The following is a 19,745-nucleotide window of genomic DNA, read 5'->3' as shown; positions in this document are numbered from 1 at the left end:
GTAGAGAGCAGAGAGTAGAGAGTAGAGAGTAGAGAGTAGAGAGTAGAGAGAAGAGAGTAGAGAGAAGAAAATAGAGAATAGAAAATGAAGAGTAGAGATTAAAGAGTAGAGAGTAGAGAGTAGAGAGTAGAGAGTAGAGAGTAGAGAGTAGAGAGTAGAGAGTAGAGAATAGAAAGTAGAGAGTGGAGGGTGAACAGTAGAGAGTAGAAAGTAAAGAGTAGATAGTAGCGAGTAGAAAGTAGAGAGATGAGAACGGAAAGTATATAATAGAGAGTAGGAAATGAGTAATAGTGAGTACAGGCAAACCTTTTTTTGTGCGGGCGATAGGGACCGCACAATAAAGTCGCATAAAAAAATCGTGTAAAACTTCACCAGCAGCTTTAAAAAATCGTGTTCGGTACACATTTTGAAAAAACTTTTTTTGTGCGGTGGATAGGGACCGCTTAAAAAAATTCCCCCAAGAAAATAACTAAAATCCACGCCATTCACCGTTCAATTTCCTTTTGTTTCCCTGTTTTGCGATGGGACACTTTGCCTTTTCGGTTGCGCGTGCCTGTTTCGGCTTTTAGTTGCATGTCGAAACGTGTTGCTGTTAGAAATCATGTCATGCAAAAACTTAGAAAAACTTAGAGCATTTGATGAGAGGAGGGGAAGGATTTCAGAAGTAGTGGATAATTGAGACGCAAATATGTTTTTTTCGCACTGAATGCATATAAACCATCGAAAAAAACTAAATGGATGATAACTTCGTCAAATATGCTTCTTCTTCTTTCTTTGTTTTTAAGAGGCTTTAAACTTTGCAGTTCATTCGCCTCTAAAAAATATGCTTCTTTTCATATACCGCACCAGTGCTGAAAATATTCACGTTCACGACATTCAAATTCAGCGAATTGCTGCCTTCCTTGTATTGATAACCTACTGCTCAAGCGAGAGTCGATAAATATGGAACAACACTGTCAATGAACCCCAGTGGAATGAACATCAACATCAGCTTGCCATGAAGTTCATTTTTCATTTGCACCTTCCTTTTCGTCATAGTATTCGTAAGGTCGAAAAAGAAGATCATTGCGTGTTAGTGAAAATCAAAGCATAAAATTCAATTTCACCAATTGAGAGTAAAATCGATTAATGGTAAAGGATGGCAATCCATCACACAAAATTCTTGTTTTTGGCGAGTTCGGCAATAGAATGTATAGAATAACTCTTGCTACGTTTTATGGATCTACTCACGATTGCCCGGAAATGACATACACCACCATTTATATGTGCAGTGGGTGACACGTTTTCAATAAAAATTCACTGCAAGCGATGAAGATCAACTTAACGTTCGTGATAATCACCTGAAATTATTGACAGTAATGGAAGTGCCTGAATGCAGGCTTTTCGAAATTCGTTCATGCTGTTTTCGATCAATATACCAGACAAAGCTCATGCGTCTCGACTCTTGTGTCATACTCATTATGACAGATATGGTGCTGAGTTTCAACAGAAGAGAATTCATCCAATACTGGGAAAAATCTAATTCCTTCATTCGTGAATAAATTTTGATAATTTGTGGCACTGTACCGCACAAAAACAGAAAATCGCACAAAAAAAAACGCGCAAAAAAACGCACAAAAACAGGTTTTACAGAGTAGACTGATGAGAGCAGAAAGTATAAAGTAGAGAGTAGAGAATGAAAAGTAGAGAGTTAGAAGTTAAAGTCTTAGTTGGAAGAGCAACAATTGAACGCAGGGAAAGAGTGGCAGAAAAGAGACATAGAGCTATTTGGAGTAAAAAAGAAACATTGAAGTAAAGAAAAGAAAAAAAAACAGTTGCGAGTCTGTTCGAGTGCAAAAGCAAGGCTATTCCAATGACTATGCGGGAAACTTACGAAAACATGATACGGAGCCGCTAGTGGATGAAATAAAGAAAAAAAACTGTTGTATCAGGAAATTATCAACATCGAACAAAATTATAAATTTTTCTCACTAGAAAAGAACATGTTGATCTATTATAGAGAAAACATATTTGAAATGGATAAGGTAATTTTCTCTTAGAATTTTTACCTTCCGAGTGTTTCTCCAACCCATTTCCATTACCGTTTCAAACCCAACGGAACACAATGCGAATCTCAATTGAACTAACAGCACCTAATATGATATGTAGAGCATTTGGGAAATCACTTTTTCGAATATTCCTTTACTTTTTCCATTTTATTCGCCGAATAAACTGTTTTTTTTTTCCAAAATATATATTTTATTAAGGCACATGTGGCGTTAGCCTGACGGGGCCGGGAGTCCAATATTTTGACAATTTTTGTCTTACAACTATGTTAGTAATATGTAACCGATTACTCGCGGTTGGCTCGAGGTTAGTATTACAAGTGTTCTCATAATTGGTATGTTGCAGTCTTCGATGCTCTGTACGTGTGCCCGACACGGGATACTTCCTATTGGGATGCAGCTGACCATTAATCAGCAACGCCCCCCTAGTCTGTACCCCATATCTAGCGTGGTGCGTCTTTCTCGCCTCGAGGAATCCAGGATAGAATGGTCACTAGCCGGCGCAATCATCAGCTCGTGTAGAGTTGTCATGAGCGGTACAACCTTTGGCTCTTGTTGAATGATCAGTGGACTGCACAACCTTCGGCCCGTGCAACTGTAAAGAGTGTGTGTATGTATTGCCGCGACTAAGTAAAAGTTTATCGATCGGATAGGAGGGATATGAAACGGGGGCACAACGAAGGAAACATCATTAAACGTTGACATCGGCGTTTCTGAGGAACAGGTATAGATGAAGCAGAAGATCAGGATCCCGGCTACCTAAGATATCCCGGACGGGGATATCCGATTGTCTGCCTTGTGCTCTCAGTGCTCTAGAGAGCTGAGAGCGAGCAGCATGGAACCGGATACACGACCAGACAACATGCTCGATGTCGTGGTAGCCATCGCCACAATCACAAAAATTGTTCGCTGCGAGCCCAATGCGATAGAGATGCGCGTTTAGGTTGTAGTGATTGGACATAAGCCGAGATATCACGCCCAATCACTACAACCTGAATGAACTGTTATTGACTGAAAATCAACACAACCAAACGGACAGCTTAAACCGGACGATCCGTTCTCGAACGGGAACACACATTGGTTTTTATTTATGAAAATTGGAATAAATCGTTTTATATTTCAAGTCATTTTAACACAAGCGCTATTATACACCAATTTTATATTTACACTTGTACTAAATGTTCCACTCCTACTTTCATGTATTCGCAATGCCGATTTCTTCAGTCACATTGGGTTTGAAATCTGTAGTTTCATAATATATATAATTTAATTCATTTTCACTGTCATGAATTGTTTTGGAGTGCCCAAAATTATTGATGCAAGACTCTCGTAAATCTATAAGAAAATGACTTTACAATAATTGAGAGTACATGAAAAAGCTTGTATCTTCAATTTCGATCAATCAGAACGAGGGATTTCCGTTCGGATCTCGGTTGAGATTTTTCAATTGTTCGACAGTTAGTTGCATGATTTATGTTATTTTATTCAATGTAAAAAAAAATGTTATGGAGTGCCGAAATTGATTGACGCAAAAATATCATCAATCCATCATGAAATAACTGAGCAATGAGCGTTTGAAATTGGACATTTTTCACGATGCGATCGATTTTAGTTTTTCAATTTGTACTTCCAATATCTTCCCGAAAGACGTAATCCTACGTCAAAACTCACGCTTTATAACAGAACAGAAGAAAGAGAAAAAAAAGCTGTCGCTCAACTGATTTAAGTGGGAATTGTCACATTCATAAACATTTGTGGCCATCTTGGATAACTTCTTTTGTTGTTCGATTGGTACCTGAGTGCACTGGCTTCTGTGTGAGGCAAACGACGAAATCAAAGCAAGCAACGATCGTCCAGAGCAATAACAATCATTTTGATTGAAAGAATCGTTATCGTTTGCTAGAAGAAGTGGGAAGGTGCTTCGATGTCATTTTGTGTGGAGTCTACAAATTTGAGTGCCCAAGTTTCAGTGGAACTCCACTCAGAGTTTCTATATCAGCCTTTTAAAAGCAATTATTAGAACAATGGTAAATTATGTTTCCAATTAAACAAAGTGGAGACAGTTTTTCCTTCCTCCGGATGACAGAATTAGCAATTATTCCTAACGAAGTGAGAAAAGTTCCCTTCTTTTTATTCCAACTTCCTTTTAATTCGGGCCCAAGTTGCTTGAGCTGTACTGCGGCAGGTTTTCATCCTTCAGTTTATCATGATTGAATAACTTATCCCCTCGTTTTGCCCTTCACCTTCGCCGAAAAGCCCGTCGTTACAATCCAGCTGGCAACTTAAAGTTAAATAGTATTGCTTAAAACCTAACTTCGTCTTCACTTTTCCGGAGGGGTGGCGATTTCAACAAGTTGGCGAAAAACGGCACATCGCAATAGACGGAACCGAACTTTGCTTCTCTTCATCATCATCATCATCAGCATCAGTAACAGCAGGAGTAGCAGTAGAGGCAACTGCAGAATCATAGAACCGTCGGAACCATTGCAACGTGTACAAAAAGACAACAAACTGTGTACGAAACGAGTGAGAGCTGTCTATCAGTAGTAGCAGCAGCAGCAGCAAAATCCTAAACAAACTTTTGTAATTTCATCAGCAGCTAAACAAAGTTTAAACTTCTGACTTGTCTTCAACCGTTCGTTACCTCAGCACTCACCCTCAAAACCACCAACAAAGCTCTCGGAGGAAGGAAACTTATCAAATTCTGCACCGATGCAACGCGCGCTTCGGTGTGACTGGTACTCAAGTTGCCGGAAGAGAGAGAGAGAGATAAAGAGAGTTAAGGATCCGACCAATCCCAAATTTCCAATTGATTGTTTCGGGAAAAAAGTTCCGGAAAGTGGCGGATGCTGAGACTTTTATTAGAAGTCTGTTCTAATAAAAGTCTCAGAAAATGCGTCATGCATTTTCATTTGATCATAAATTCGGAGAGTCCTGCAGTTATTATGGGTATAAAATAAATTTAAAATTTTTCCTCTTTCAGTGCAATATTTTTTGTTACGATCCGTTGATTTTCGGTCTTTCGAAAATGTACCGTGAGCAAAAACGACAAAGTTTTCGCAAAGAGAAAACCGTTATTAGACTGGATCAATAAATAAGTCGTAGTGGCACTTAAGGTGGAAACAGAATGTCTAGAGGCGAATGAACTGCAAAGTTTAAAGCCTCTTAAAAACAAAGAAAGAAGAAGACAGAATGCCACACGTTGCGACAATTGTGCTTTGACACATTTTAAATATGTGTGTTTCCATTTTGTCGAACACAATAATGCGTTGCGTCATTAGCCTCGTTGTACTAAACGCTAACATTTGTTCTAAACTGATTGCGCCGAATTCGCGATGACAGTGGCATGGTGTCGACGTCTGGGGCCATAATTTGGGTCCCAAACTCGTTAGTGTAATCTCTATCAGATTAGAAGACACGAAGCAGGTTTTTAAATTCTAAAATTTGAATGAAAATTTTCACATCATGTCATTTGATTACTTGAAACACGTGTTTCTGACTTTCATTCAACCATATGGCTAAACAATTCCAACATTGTTGCTGAATTTTTTCATCATAATATAGAGTTATCTTCATAAACAATTTTTGTATAAGACTTATTCACCACCTGCAAACAAAATTTTTTTTCATTTAAATAGAATACTAGTTTGACATGGAAAAGTTAACTTTCATTCATAATTTTAATTTTGAAAACTTGTTCATTCCAACTGAAAATCAGCGATTCTTTCACGCTCCCCTAAACTAGTAAACGAAGCTCAATGCCGCCAGCGCGGATATGTCAATGCGTTGTTTTTAAAAACATTCAGCTGATCCGTGGACACAACAAGAACAAAATTTTCATACGAATTTTATTTTGTTTTTGTTTACATGAAAAGTGGTGACGCGAATGCTGGATTGTGACTGCAAATCAACAGACTGCGTTGGGCGAATGTTTTAGTACAAAACGCAAGCAATGACAGCTGATGAGAAACAACGCACAACGCGGCATTCTGTTTCCACCTTCAAGATTGTCAACTTGCGGCGAATGAACTGAAAAGTTTAAAGCCTTTTAAAAACAAAGAACTGTTAAATGTTTATATCGCAAAAAAATATATTTTCAATCAAATTACAGATCTTATAGCAGCAAGCCTTGGGAAAAAGGTAACGTATATTTCAAATCATCACGAATAAATACGTATTTTCCGTTCCTTTTTTCTCTGTGTTTTTCATCAATATTCAAAACGATTTTTGATGGAATTTCGAAAGAAGCTGAAACGATATACTGAAAGGGAGGATTTTTCTTGAAGTCGGAATTATTTTTTGGAGTGTTATGAAGTGTAATGAATCCCCCGATGCTGAAATGAGGGTCTCAGACCCTCCTCCAGATGGTTTTACGGTTTCTCCAGGAAAAAAACAAAAACAATCGCACTCAATCTCTTATTCTGTACCAAATAGTGACTCTGTTCTCCGCTCTTCGACACAATCTCTGCCTAATTCTGCTCAACTTCGACGTATTGGACAATACCAGAACGCTTCCGAATCATCGAAAAACCGTTCGGTGGTATTCTTCCGTCCCAAAGGGAAACCTCTAAGAGTATTTCAAATTTGCAAAGACCTGACGTCTAAGTACTCAGGTGTCCTAGAAATGACGAAAGTCAATAGAGATAAACTTCGCGTTGTGCTCTCAAATTACAAAGATGCTAACGCGATAGTGAAAAACTCGTTTTTCACTAATGAGTATAGAGTTTATATTCCGACTCACATGGTGTAGGTGTAGTGGTGGCGATGGTGTAGTTACGGAAAAATCTCTACAACTAGAAGATTTTGTAAAAGCTAAGGGTATCTTCCACAATGCAAATATTCTACATATTAAAGTTTTGGAGGTGAGATCTCTGAACTCTTCGAAAAGTGAGGGTACAGAAAAAACGTATTATCCATCTGGCTCTTTTAGAGTATCCTTCGAAGGCACAGCACTTCCAAATTATGGGCTTACTGATAAACTTCGTCTTCCAGTTCGGTTTTATACCCCTAAAATAATGATTTGCTTTAAATGCAATCAGCTAGATCACACAAAAACATACTGTTGCTCAAAATGTGGAGACGACCATGATGAAGTCACTAGTAACAGGGATGCTGATAAATGCATTTTTGTGGAGATGTTCCTCATACAATTAAGGATTCTCCGAAATATAAATTACGTTCGATGAAACTCAAGCAATCACTTAAGGATCGTTCGTATCGATCCTTCGCTGATATGCTCAAGGCAGCTTATCCTCGGGTACCCAAGGCTTCAGAAAATCCTTTCTCTGTTTTATCAGAGGATGATGATTCAGATTCTCAATTTGATCCAGTAATCACAGGAAGAGTCAGGAAGAGAAAAATTGCTTCTTCCTCTAAGCCATTCAAAAAAAGAGGATTGATCTCTAACAATCCAGAATCTTCTAATTATTCTGTTCCACCCAAAAATAACCCTCCTGGTTGGAGATCTTCAAATTATGACGTTCATTTTCCTCAATTTACTTCTCAATCTGTTCCTGAACCCTCATCTTTTTCAGGAGGTATTTCCTTTTCATCAATTGTTCAATGGTTTCTTGATTTTTTGACGTAGGATTACGTCTTTCGGGAACATATTGGGGTTCAAATTGAAAATCAAAAATCGAGCACATCGTGAAAGTTGTCCAATTTCAAACGCTTATTGCTCAGTCCTTTCATGATGGATGGATTTTGCATCAATCGATTTCGGCGCTCAATAACATTTTTTTTTATATTGAAGAAAATAATATGTGTCATGAAACTAACTATTGAACAATTGAAAAATCTTATCCCCTATCCTAACGGAAATACCCACTTCTGATTGGTCGAAATTGACGACACATGTGGTGGGTCCCTAACAGAGCCATCAAAACCAAGCTGCCTGGGGGAAATCGGCGTTGCAAATATATGTAAGTCGGGGGCATTTTTATATTGCAAGTAAGGTGAGTGGTACGATTAATTCTAGCAAATTAAATTTAAATTTGGAACATTAATGTTGGTTGCTTTGTGAAATTTCATATCAATGACCGATCGTGTATTGTGAAAAATTTGGCACACAAGTGTAAGTGTATGTGTTTTGTTGTGTTCATTTTCACCTAAGGAAAGTATATACGACGACAAAAATTGGAAAAGTGAAGAAATATTAGAAAAAGTGATTGCTCTACATATGGTATTAGGTGTTGTTAGTCCTATTAAAATTCGCATTGGGTTGAATAAACACTCAGAAAGTAAAAAGAAAATTACCTTTTCCATTTCAAATATGTTTTCTCTATATCAGGGGTGTCCAGACTTTTTTTTATGGCAGAACACTTTTTATAGCAATACTATTTGACGAAGCACCTGCATTTTTGATTCAATAAAACAAATCCTATTTGCATTGACAATATTCAATTGGAAACAATTCTATTTCGGTTGCGCGTCGCAGTTATACGACATCTAATCCGGAGTTGACAAGATAAACCACTATATGCCCCGTGAAATTTGATTGAAAAATTGTTTTTTTTAAGCATTTGCTATAACTTCGCGGAGCACAAATTTCCCGCGGAGCACCATTTGAAAACCCCTGCTCTATATTAAAGTAACATATTTTTACCGATGAGAAAAATTTATAATTGTGTTCGGTATTGGTAATTATCTTATATTACATTGGTAAGATTTTTATTTCTACCATACATAACACAGGAGGCATCTCGTCTAGGATCACAGAGGGCGGTTTTCATCATATCTCGTTCCACTTCCGTATCATTTATCTGATACGCGCCATCCAACGACTGTTTACCATCCTTCTGTCATTATCACTCGGTAAACACTGGTGGAGTGAACAAACGATACCCAGCAATCAAACAGAACGGCAAACGGCAGGAGGCCACCAAATCGTTATCAAAGAGTTTAACGATGTAATTCTTCAAACATATCCAAAATCAACAGATAGCCTAACGTAATCCTACGTCAACTATGCGGTCGTGTCTCGGACAGAACCCTCCTGTGACTTTTTCCTAAAAATGACTTTTTTTTCAAATTCATGACTTTTGAACCACTGAGCCGATTCAGATGATCGACATATTGAACCTACAAAAACAATGGATTTTGTTTTCGTAAATTTTGATTGTAGTCGTTTTTTATTGTTTTCATGGCTTTGGACTAGAGGCGCTATATTTTTTAATATTTTTTCCTGAAAGATGAGGATTTTTTACATAACATATCTCGATATCAGAGATGCTATTTTTTTTTGTTTTTGAGATATGATTTTAAAAAAAAATCTCTGGCTCTAGTCCAAAGCCATGAAAACAATAAAAAACGACTACAATCAACAATTACGAAAATAAAATACATTCCATTTGCGTGTTCAATATTTTTAAATAATTTAATAGCTCATCGACTTCAATTCGATATGTCGATCATCTAGATCGGTTCAGTGGTTCAAAAGTCATGAATTTTTGCTAAAAATCATTTTTGGATAGAAGGGAAAAATTTGTTTTTTCGAACCATCGGTTAATTTTGAAAAATTATATCTCAAAAACGAAAAAAAGCCTCTCAGATATCGAGATATTTTATGTAAAAAATCCACAGGAAAAGTTTCATTAAAAATATAAACAAATTTTTAAAAAAGAAATTCATTGAAAAAACAGGAAGTGGGTTATATCTATGGTATAACCGCAAGGGTGACGTAGGACTATCGTTGATTTAGAGATCATTTGTTTAAAGTTGAATCTAAATCAATTCTGAATGAATGAATAAATGAATATTTGGGGGACTTCGAAAACGAGAGCGTTACGTTGGAGGCACAAGGTTTTATGTATCCAATATAGGATACGAAAAACCTTGTTCTGAAGAATTCAGAAGCTTTCCTGCTAACTGTACTTGATTGACAAAACACAAACCCAAATGTATTATATGGATATTTTATGGATAGAAAACATTAAAAATAAACTCATTCGCTTGAATGTTATTTTCAATTCCAAGGGGAACTGGCAGATTATTTTCCAGCAACGATTAGATATTTCCACATTTTCCTTGATTGAAACATATTTGGTCACAGTGTTACATGGATAGAAAACACTCAAATAAACTCTTTCACATGAATGTATTTTTAAACTCCCAGAGGAACTGGCAGATTATTTTCCGGATCTTTCTCGATGCTGAATGGCATCCAAACGGAAAGAATTCCGTGCGTGTATGTGTGTGTGTAGCGGCTGCTTCGATGGTCACCTTCTCTTCTCCTGAAGGATCGGCTTCTCTGTGCTCCCTCACAGTTTCAAACAAACTGCTTGCGTTTGTTTGCGGGCAGATCTCGATCTTTCGCCGTCCAGCACCATCAGCATCGATGTTGTCTTGTCGATGTCCTCACGAAAAATGAATGCGTCTCACCACCAGAATATCGCTTAAGTATGCTTTTTGTGCGTGATTGAATTGAAAGAAGGCGTGGTTTACGATGGCAATTTGGAAGGCAAACTAGAGGGGAATGAACTCTCTGAGCTCGGAACTTTCGGCGACTGAGCAATAATCGATTGCGGGCGCATACAATATTGGATACGGAAATATCCTACTGATGGGGAAGAAAAATCTCAGAAGCTATCCTGTTAATTGCGATTGCTTGAAAAATCACAAAACCAAATGTATTTGGTCACAGTGTTACATGGATAGAAAACAATAAAATAAACTCTTTCACATGAATGTATTTTGAAATTCCCAGAGGAACTGGCAGATTATTTTCAGTAACGATTAGATATTTCCACATTTTCCTCGATACTGGAAGCCCACCAGTGGTTAATACTAACTCGATAACCACCTGTTAATAGTACTTGATTGAAAAATATTTGGTCACAGTGTTACATAGTTAGAAAACATTCGAATAAACTCTTTCACATGAATGTATTTTTAAATTTCCAGAGGAACTGGCAGATTATTTTCCAGCAATAATTAGATCTTTCCGGAACTTTCTCGATGCTGAATGGCATCCAAACGGAAAGAAATCTGGGCGTGTATGTGTCGATCCTTCGCCATCCACCTCCTCCAGCACGTTAGGCAACGATGTTATCTTGTCGATGTCCTCACGAAAAATGAATGTGTCTCACCACCAGAATATCGCTTAAGTATGCTGTGTGTGATTGAATCGAGAGAAGGTGTGGTTTACGATGGCAATTTGGAAGGCAAACTAGAGGGGAATGAACTCTCTGAGCTCGAAACTTTCGGCGACTGAGCAATAATCGATTGCGTACGCATACAATATTGGATACGGAAATATCCTACTGATGTGGAAGAATAATCTTCAGAAGCTTTCCTGCGAATTACACTTGGTTGAAAAATTACAAAATCAAATGTATTTGATCGCTGTGTTATATGGTTAGAAAACATTAAAATAAACTCTTTCACATGAATGTATTTTTAAATTCCCAGAGGAACTGGCAGATTATTTTCAGTAACGATTAGATCTTTCCACATTTTCCTCGATACTGGAAGCCCACCAGTGGTTAATACTAACTCGATAACCACCTGTTAATAGTACTTGATTGAAAAATATTTGGTCACAGTGTTACATAGTTAGAAAACATTCGAATAAACTCTTTCACATGAATGTATTTTTAAATTCCCAGAGGAACTGGCAGATTATTTTCCAGAAATGATTAGATCTTTCCGGAACTTTCTCGATGCTGAATGGCATCCAAACGGAAAGAATTCCGCGCGTGTATGTGTGTGTAGCGATGTCTTCCCGGGGAACCGTTTGTGGCATCATGTCTGGCCTAAGGTGCACAAACAGGCTCTTGGTGACACCGTTCATCCGCGCTTTCATGATAAACGAAGAGCTTCACCACAACAGCGACAACATGCTCCAATCGCTGTTCAATTAGAACTGAGTGGATTTCCGAGCGGCGCTCGCTTATATACCGATTGGTGATTTCAATAGCCTGTTTTGAAAGCAATTTTAAGACTATTGAAACAAGTTTTTGGATCAAAAAGTAACAAGTATAGAACGTGTAGACATTTTATCTTTCGAATGAAGTGTTTATCATACCATTTCGTTCAGTTGTTTAGTAGCTATTAACGCTCAAAATCTCGGTCTCCGGCGTAACGCTTTCGTTTTCGAAACATTGATTTTACACCCCGGTATAGAAATGAAAGACGTAGTCCTACGTCAAAAAAAATGTTTTGAAAATTGAAATTGATTTTTCTCGAAAACATGTTTTTTTGAAATCCTGAAAAAAAAATGTGTGGGTTATATCTATGATATAACCGCAAGGTTGACGTGGGGCTACCTTAGCTTAGCAATCATTTGTTTGTATTGATTAAATTTTTGATTGAATGAAACAATTTTCGAATTTAATTGAATCCAATATATTTGCTTTGTGAGTAAAAAGATTGTATAATGCCATGTAAGGTCAATTCATCCATTGTGTTAGATTATGTTCTTCGTTACAAGTAAATTTAATGACAGTCCTTCTACGTTTGGTATGATGACACCTTGATTTAGAAATCTGTATTAGTTAAACACATTTCAATTTCCCCACGCTCCATGGATTTGGCGTCTGTGCTAGGGAAACACATTTCAGCCGGAACAAAAATACCCTCGACTTTCATGTATTTGCGATGCAGATTTCCCCAATGCTGCTTGGTTATGATGACTGTGTTGTGGAAACCGTAAATCAGGCCAATCAAAACGAGGCAGTTAGGGCGTTTAAATGACGCTTAACATTTTACAGTTATTCAATTGTTTATCTATCGAAAAATAACATTTTATTAATTGCGATAGGAGCGTAGAAATATTCCCTATCAATTGATGCAAACATCTTATAACTCGGACATTTCCGAGAAATGTCCGAGTTATAAGCATCCGGAATCTTTCAATTTTGCCTGCATGTTCTGTGTTTAGGTTTTCATTTTACCCCCCATATACTCCGGTTAGACGTAGTCCCACGTCCATAAACATAAATTTGAATAGCCCATACAATTTCCCACAAGTCACCCATACATCGGGAGATGAACACTTTTACAGGGAAAAAGTTTTTCGATATACAAGAGAACTTCGATATAACGTCACTCGATATAACTTACATTTTTCCTCGATATAACGTACACATTTTCAAAGTGTAAAGGAATATTTTTTTTCTTGAACAACAAAAAAAGTATCTGTATTTTGATACTAAAACATGTTTTTGACGTAGAACTACGTCTTTCATTAAGGGTGCCAAATCAGAAAACAGGTCACGTTTTTATGAAATAAAGTTAACTTTAATAACTATTTTTGTCGCGAACGGATTTTGGCGGTTTACATACCAAACGAATCGGAAATTCCCTAAGATTTGTTTGATATGCTATACATTACAATCCCATAGTCTGTATATGGTTTAAATTGATGAAAATTGGAAGCATTGCCATTTCCTCATACATTTGTGTGCTTTCCCGAACATAGCTGTCAATAACGAGCAACTTATCGACGAGTATCGAAGGGGAAATCGTAAGATTTGAAGTCTCCGTGAACAAAGGCAAAGAAGAAGAACGAAGGGGAATATTTGCCTAGAGTATAAACAGTGGATCTCGCTGAGGCAAACTTTTTAGAGGCGAATGAACTGAAAAGTTTAAAACCTCTCTAATTCATCATCAGTCAGTCAGACAAACTTTCATTCTTCGTGAGGAAATCGACTGAATAACATCGTTGCAGGGCGAGCTGGACGGCGAGGGATCGAATGCCTTTCTCAAGGCAATGGGAGCGGAGGAGTAATATGATGGATGAAGTAAAGTTTTCCAAGGACCTTTTTGAAGGTTAGAGACGAACGAACTGGACGGTAGAAAAACTCTCTCTATAAAAGATAACAGCTAAGGTAATCTAGACTGGCAATATGAACAGAATGGGCTTTTTTTTAGAAGAGCGCAGGACGGAGATAAGTGTGTGTATATTTAGTTGCTTCAAGCCATCGATATATGGATATTTGTGTGCGTACGTGCGTGCTTCTTAACCCGTACGTAAAAAATAGTGCATCTTCGCTACGCTGAAACTCCATTTGTATCTGCTCTCGTGTGCATTGGCCCTGTAACGATGCAACCAGCGCTTAATTTTTTTATGCTATGATTGACGATTGTTTGGTGTTGCAAATTATTCAGCCGCAATGATAAACATTAACAAGGAGGGGAGATAGCGGGAGGAAAATATTTATGCTAGGGTATTAGTAATGAATCTCTGCTGAGACAAATATTCAGCCTTTTTCCAAGCAGTTAACATTGTTTGTTTTCTGTCCTCAATGCAATGCAACTGACGCTATGGTGGAGCAGGTGTTCAGGTTGAGCACCAAAAAAAAATTTGGGGAATACCAATAGTTATTCAATAAGTTATATTAAGTTATTAAGTTATTTGGGCTCACGTGTCAGTCGCAAAACTGCTTTCAACTAGGATTGCATTTACGTTAATCTTGATCATAATGAAGCAGTGCTACTTTTTTCAAGGTTGTTGAGATTAACAGATAGAGTTTATTTCGTTTATTTAGTCACCAAGAAAGTAAATGTCGTTCTGAAATTTTGTATGTGATTTGCTTCGCTTGCCAGTAGCAAAACTTTCTCCACTGAGGATGACAGCTGCGCTTATCTCGATCATGTATTGTTCTGCGAGCACAAGAATGAATCATCAAACAATTATCGTCAAATGGTTCTACAATAAAAAAAAAAGTTCAGGGCGATCAAACTGGTAGAATGGTTATTTCATACTTTTCGTAGCATTATAAAATAATATCCGCAGTTATAAACAAGCGACTTGAATTTAACCACAGCGTAGTTCTATGTCAACAATGCGGTCGTGTCTTGAACACAACCTTCTATAATTTTTTTACCTTTAATCTATCCCGAAATACAACTGGTTTTGTGACTCCGGATTCTAAAAGAATCAAGCTTTAATCAACAGTACGAAGGAAAATATCATGAGAAAGGTTGACTTCGTCTTCTAACTGAATTTATTCATTAACTTTACCCAAAGAGCAACACAATAAAGTAATATAAGCTACGTTTCTGAGTTATATAGAACTGACGCACGCAATCACAATATAGTGTGATTCGATATCAAGTACAATTCGATACAACGTATAATTTTGAAAGTGAAATGTACGTTATATCGAAGTTACCCTGTATCTCGCAAGGCCAAACAACGTTCCCGATGCCTTGACAAATAACACGTTTGCATTAACTCATAAAAATTGTGATTTGAGGGGGATTGTTGTTCGTAGTATAAAGACCATTACCAAAGACTCTCTTGTCAAACACCACATGAGAATTCCTATGTGGAAAATTGAACATTAAAATCCGTTTTATCTGCTGTAGCGCTTTGTATTTACTGCAGTTTGATCGAAGTAAATGCGCTCGAAGAGGGAAATTGAACTTGTTTTACATCCTTGCAGATGATCATGACGGATTCCGCTCAAAACAAGAGACCCGGAACTGGGAACGAAACATTTTGAGTTTGCGATAACCTAGCGATCCCGTCGGAATTGGTAGGATATTCATCCGAGTGGCTGAAATGTAGTGAAATGTAACGACAGGAACTACTTCATTGCTCCAAGGAGTTGTTAATTTTGTATAAATCAACATCAATTTATACCTGTTCATGTTCCTCTCAGCTAAACGTCAGATGGTTTGAAAACCCCAATCCCGCATTTTCACCGTTACGTAATTTGTGTACCACTCATAAAAAGATTTAATATGGTGATGAATATAAAAATGGTTCTAGGGAATTTCAAACACCCGCTTGATACAACCCTAGCAAATTCATAACCTCTTTCGCAGAATAAACCATCCTATCTCTCGCTCTATCATGAGCAATTCGCAACACTTGGCTGCCCGTCTCAACGAGGAAAGAAAGACTGAGTGGCTCTCAGATGCAGCACTGCACCAATCTCCTCTTAACAGATCAGATGCAGCAAGAGGCGCTTTTCGCTTTCCACTTTTCACTTCCCTTATTTCCCTATGGAACCTTTCGCGTCACACACTTCCATCCACCAACCAACCAACCAGCAAAGAAAATGAATTCGAATATGAACTCGGCGAAGCCCTTTTTCGGAGAAGCATGCTTGGGAAATATTTCACTCCTCGTGTCAGCACACTTCCACAGGGGCACTTTAAGGACGTGTGGCAGGCAGTGAGTGAGCCTTTCCCGGCATTGTTGGACTACACTTTGGACGCCTGCGAATGGTTTGGCGAGGTCGAGGGGGGGGGGTGCTCGGGTAATACCCTGGTAAATCTATTGTAATGCAATTTTGCACACGCCTGTCGACAGCACAACGACAGAAAACCGGAAAGGGTTTCAATCATCATTGCCAGTGCGGAGTGCGGTCCGGTAGACAAAGCTCCGGCCGAAAAACGAAACACAAAAGCCGTTGTCGTTGTCGTTGTCGGCTGGATCCATTGCAAACGGCTCAATTACTTTTCGTTTACATTTCATTGAATCAGCCCTATAGTGAGGTGCAGTGTGGAAACATACACAAAAAAAACACACACGATGAGTAGGCTGTGGTTTCCAGAGATGACAAATGCCGGCTATAGCCAGCGATGGGGACACTATCAGCGCGAGGGAGGGATTTGCGTTACCACAAAACCAAACGATGAAACGGTGGAAATCGTGCGTCAGAGCGGCCGGAACAGGATGAAACAATGGGTTCCGAATGCAACAAATACACACACACACACACACACACACGCGACAGCGACAGAGAGGAGGCCGACAGATAAGTGGGATAGTAATGGAACAAATAATTGAATTTCACTCCCAGTGGACATTGTCCACCCCTTCGGAAAGTGAAGCTACGCCTCGACAACGGAAATCAGAATGGACTCTCGGTGCGATGTATGGACGGGTGAATGGATGAATGAATTGCAATCTCTGCATCTTTTATTCGTAATAATTCTTAATCCCTGCAAGCAGAGAGAAGCATGCACAACGAAACGGAGTGAGATTAGACTTTCGGTCGGTTTGCATGTTTGAATGGGCAAATAAATTCTCATTAATTCCTCTTATCGTGTTTGGCATTTGTGGAAGATATTGTAGTGTTTGCGTTTTGGCTCAAATCCATCTCTACCGGGTCCAACATCACGCCCTCTGGTTGCAATGGAACGACGATTTTACGGGGGCTCATGTGTCCAAATCGGAGTCGATAGTTTCTCTTGTTTAAATAGTTCCAATTATTGTATGCAAATCTGATTTGATCCAAATTAGTCCCATTTCAATTACTTCTACTGTTTCCAATCGGCTCTTCAGATCTGAACGGAGTCATGCTGGTCCTCTACCCAGAGAAACATTATTTTTTCACTTTTGAAAAATTGAAGCCTGGGTTTTAACAACCTGTGCTATAAATTTGATAAGTTTTTTTTGACGTAGGATTACGTCTTTCGGGAACATATTGGGGTACAAATTGAAAAACGAAAATCGATCGCATCCTGAATAATGTCCAATTTCAAACGCTTATTGCTCATTCATTTCATGATGTATTGATGATATTTTTGCATCAAACGATTTCGGCACTCTATAACAATTTTTCACATTGAATATAATAGTATATATCATGTAACTAACTATCGAATAATTGAAAAATCTCAACCCCTATCCAAACAGAGATACTCAGTCCTGATTGGTCGAAATTGACGTCATTTCTTTTTCGCACCCGATTGGATTCTTTCGTTCACCGGCAAGCTAAATATCTGCATGGCGAACGAGTAGGAGGCGCCTACTTCACACATACCAAATGATATAAAAGGAAGGAGCATTCGTGGATCTCATTCATTCATACAACGGACAACAACGAGTGAAGAGCAGCAGCAGTGGTATTCCTCTTCTCATCAACCAATACAATTGGATGTGGTAATGGAGGCAAAGGAGACAAAGGACTCGGTAAAGGAAGAGCGTATCGCAAGGTTCTACATGACAACATCCAGTGTATCAAACCCGCTATCCGTTGTTGAGCTCGCCGTAATGGTGACAACGAAACCCTCGCAAACTGACGCACAGAAGCCGAAGATACCAAAGCCTTGGAAAGAAGCATCGACTGAAACATCACATTACTAAGCAGCAGATTCCACAAACCCATTAAACCCTTCCAGTCCTTTTCAGGACTATCGATATTGCTTTGAAACGAAAGAGTTTAATTTATTGTTTTCCACTCAACATAAAAATTATATCATTAAATCCCTTCTTACTAACAATAGAATAAGGTAAAATGTAAATACATATTAGATATAAGATAGGCTTAAGAATTGAGTATGATGAATGTGAGTGTGAACATTGTCAACATATCCTTATATCCCTTCCTTTTCCTGAAAAAAAATGTCACCCTTCTAAACTCGAGCAAACCGCGAGTAATCGGTTCTCTACTTCATTAACACTAGAATTAATGAAAAATGTTTATATATACTTGTAACAATACAGATAGGAGTTTGGCTCCTTTAAACATATGTTACTGAGCCTGTAAAAATAAACGATTTAATAAAAAATAAAAATTATATGGAACTATGATCAAAAATAATGTCTAGTTTTGATTTTAGAGATGTCTAAAATTTTCGTTCAATTGATTGTGGGATGTTCGTTGGGGCATTTTACAATATTACAATATTTTACAAATGCGGGTGTACGTACTGTAAGTACATTTGGTAGACACATACAAGATTTACAACCGTGTAGAATTGATTTGTTTACAAAATCCATTATTTAAACAGAAATTTCGGGTTATGTTTGGCCAATTCGTAAAAGGAATCTTTGCTCTCATATAATTGCTTTGCTGTGGAATCGATTCTTTCGTTCCCCGACGAGTAAAATATTTGCATCGAGAGCGAGTGGGAGGAGCCTATTTCTCACATACCAAATGATATAAAAGGACGTAGCATTCGTGGATTTCTCATTCTCGTTCAACGCTCAGATCGACAAACATCTGGGTTTCCAGTGTGCATTGCTGGTATTCTCCTCATCAATTAACACGACTGAATGCGGCAAAAGAACCAAAGAAGAGGAGCGAAACGGATCGGAAACAATGTTTGTTTCTAGTGTGCATTGGATGCGGTAAATCCGCATCCGTCGTTTAGCTCGCCGTGGTGGTGTCAACGAAACCCTCTCAAACCGACGCACAGAAGCCGAAGATCTCAAAGCCAAGAAAAGCAGCAGCGACTCCGAAAAAAACTACCGCTGCCAAAAAGTAAACAACTGCTACATCCGACTAAAACATCACATTAACACGCAGCTGATTCCGTACAGCCCATCAAACCATTCCAGTCCTTTTCAGGACTATCGGCATTGCTTTAAAACGAAAGAGTTTAATTTATTGTTTTCCACTTATCATAAAAATTATATAAAACTATGATCAAAAAATATTGTTTACTTTTACATTTTCTTTGACCATGTGCAACGAACAGGGAACGTTTCACGTCAAAAAATCAGCATGCGGCAGATAGCCTAACGTAATCCTACGTCAACTATGCGGTCGTGTCTCAGACACAACCCTCCTGTGACTTTTTCATATTTCCGTACTATGGATTCCGGCACGTTCCCCACTAACCACTGACCACGTTTCCCTGTTGTGCCCGAGCAAACACAGCGCCCTGACAAATGACGGTGTAATTGTGCGTAATTAATTATCTACTTTATTGTCCTTCCTTCTTGTGTGGCCGCCAACGCGTCTTCCATATATCACACAGCATATTTACAAACACATAAAAATCTGTAAAGAGTGA

General features: G+C 38.2%; 1 protein-coding gene across 10 annotated transcripts in view; it reads right to left on the bottom strand.

Annotated features, from left to right (window-relative positions):
* Nucleotides 1-19,745, bottom strand: part of LOC129766673 (collagen alpha chain CG42342) — a 520,858-nt gene that overhangs the window by 248,866 nt on the left and 252,247 nt on the right. The gene's annotated exons all lie outside the window — the stretch shown is intronic.

This window comes from Toxorhynchites rutilus, chromosome 1, assembly GCF_029784135.1.
Source record: "Toxorhynchites rutilus septentrionalis strain SRP chromosome 1, ASM2978413v1, whole genome shotgun sequence".
NCBI classification, from domain to species: Eukaryota; Metazoa; Arthropoda; class Insecta; order Diptera; family Culicidae; genus Toxorhynchites; species Toxorhynchites rutilus.
Note: the sequence above shows the minus strand (reverse complement) of the source record. Positions and strands in the feature narration are given on the sequence as shown.